We start from the raw sequence: 2,997 nt of genomic DNA, 5'->3' as shown, positions 1-2,997 counted from the left end.
CGAAGGATGATATCCTTCGAGGTCCTTCAATCATCCATCGAAGGCTTATCCTTCGATGAGTCATCCTTCGACAACTCATCCTTCGACACAAATATATGACTATTAGGTTCTAACTGTTTGACCAAGTCAAACCAGGAGGATGGTTGACTTGATCAAACTTACAGGACTAACAAAGGACATCGTTTTATATCAGACAAAATACAGACAAAGTACAGACACAAGTGCACCAACAAACTCCCCCTTGGCTGTAGCTTTGTCTCGATCTTTGTGTCTTCAAGTCTCTGACGTCCTTTCAAGTCTTCAATGTCGGAGGATCTTCAAAGTCTTCACGTCTTGAAAGCAGAAAGTGTATCAACAAACTCCCTGTTTCATGTAGGAAGTGTGTTGACAAACTCCCCCTTAACATAAGCTCCCCCTTGAGTTATGCTCGTGACTGACTTGATCTTTACAGCTTGAGATCCTTGTGGTGTTGATGATGGTCAGCGGCAACTCGATCATTTTCATCTTTTGAGTGCCTTCACGCCGTGTCTTCATTCTGAAGCTTGTCGTCGACCATGTTCTCCTTGCCTTTAGGATCTGCACATGCAAGAAATCTAAACGCGTAATGAGAACAACTGCTTGGAATATAGTTAGCATAAACAAATGACACACGTATGACCATGTTTCAATCAAACACCGTCCGTCAATTTGAAAGTTTAATAAATTTCTCAGTTTTAGTTTTTTTTTTAACTTTCAAAACTTGCAAATTCTGACCATTTATGAAGATTTAGTCGATTTTGGTTTTCATTTAGATTTCAGGTAACGAAGACTCGAGATCCAACATCGTACGATCGAAAATAAAATAGAAATAAAATCTTTTTGGCTTTTAGAAAGTTTATATTAAAACACACCTAAAATCTTTTTGGTATTTTTGAATATTTCGAAATGTAAAGACTGAAAGCAGTAAATAAATATATACAGACATTCTTTTTGCGAGTTTCGAGGGTAAGAGAATCATATCAGTGTACGGTCATGCCAAAACGCTCTTGTTGTTCAGTTAGTTAACATTAAGATAAGCATCCTATAACAATTATCGGTATTGTTGTCCACTTAAGCTCAACTTATCAGATGTAATCATGGCGAGGGGATACGTTAAGGTATGATTTATACTTACCGACCGGTGTTCATCCACATCACGACACATTCCCGTATCAAGGTATGCACGAGGGTTCATCTTACCGGTGAGTATACCGATTATCATCTGTTTGACCGTATATGATGTGAGATTCTCACTTATTTTGATTTGAACACAAGCCCTATGTGATATAATCACTTATTGATGAGGAACTTGATTTTCATATGCATGAGGGCACAGGAGCAAGTCCGTGAACAGGTCAGTACTTTCGTACAGCAGAGAGACGAACTTGACTCCCGGATAAATGTGATATTTTATCACTTATTTGTTTGGACATGTGATTGTTTATCACTTATTGGGGTCGAATGCAGTATGTACACGTATGTATAGTATCATGGAAGATCTAGACTTGCGTCCCCATTATTTTTCGGTAAAAGAAACAACCATGATACCCAGATGATAAGCAGCATAAAGACCGAATATCTCAGAACCTCGGCAATCTATCAAACGAAATTTCGGTACTAAGACCATATGCCAATGAATGGTTCCCACCTGGTCTTCAGTCGATTTAAGTTTATATCACCCTGCACACTTTAAAATGATTGTGAGCCTACCGATACATCTTATATAGAGCTGCTTATCGTTTTTCATTTAAGGTTTAAAGAGATTTGGATAGACCACTGATGTACTATCATTTTCTCTTTTGCTCGCCAGGAAACTCATTTTTGTTTTTCTATTGTTTTTGTGTTTTTGAAATTTTTCGATGTTTTTGGATTTTCAAATTTTGATTTACTCCCCCTAAAATCAACAAACTAAGACAAATTTAAAACACAAAGGTATTTACAAAAATGATTTTCCGATGTTGGTTTCACTCTTGCTTGACCTTGATGCCGTTTACCAATAATAAAAAGTCAAATCTTGATTTGTCAAATGCTTTGGTAAAAAGGTCGGCACGTTGGTCATCGGTGTGGACCTTAACAACATCGATTAGCCTTTTCTCAAAGCAATCACGTATGAAGTGATATTTGATTTCGATGTGTTTGGTCTTTGAGTGCTGCACAGGATTTCTAGTGATCTGTAATGCAGCCGAATTATCAACGTAAATAGGAGTAGTTAGGAATTCAAAACCGTAGTCGCGTAATTGTTGTTGGATCCAAAGGACTTGGGAGCAACAACTTGAGGCAGCAATGTATTCAGCTTCGCATGTTGATGTAGCGACGCATGTCTGCTTCTTGCACTGCCATGTGACTAGGCGATTTCCTAAAAACTGACATCCAGCCGTTGTGGATTTGCCGTCGATTTTGCATCCGCCAAAATCAGAATCACTGAAAGCGATCAAGTCAAAGTTATCATCCCTAGGGTACCATAGACCGGTGTCAGGGCAACCCTTCAAATAACGAAAAATCCTTTTTACAGCTGCAAGATGTGAGGCCTTCGGGTTGACTTGATATCTGGCAAGCAGGCACGTTGGGTACATTATGTCTGGCCTTGATGCTGTGAGGTACATAAGAGATCCGATCATTGCGCGGTAGTATGAGGGGCTAACAGCTTCACCCTTCAAGTCTGGAGTAATTCCGTGATTTTGTGGCAGTGGGGTACCAATGGGCGTTGCATCAGACATCTGGAACCGGCTCAAGATGTCACCAACATATTTAGTCTGATGGATGAATATCCCAGACTCAGTTTGTTGCACTTGTAGGCCCAAGAAGAAAGTCATTTCCCCCAGAGCACTCATCTCGAATTTATCCTGCATAATGCGCTCGAAATTCCTACACAAGACATCATTAGTAGAACCAAAAATAATATCATCAATATATACCTGTACCAGAAGAAGATCTCCATCTTGTTCTTTGATGAAAAGAGTACAGTCAATCAGACCTCTT

Source organism: Helianthus annuus, chromosome 8 (genome assembly GCF_002127325.2).
Source record: "Helianthus annuus cultivar XRQ/B chromosome 8, HanXRQr2.0-SUNRISE, whole genome shotgun sequence".
NCBI lineage: Eukaryota > Viridiplantae > Streptophyta > Magnoliopsida > Asterales > Asteraceae > Helianthus > Helianthus annuus.
The sequence above is the reverse complement of the archived record's forward strand: the minus strand, read 5'-3'. Positions refer to the sequence as shown.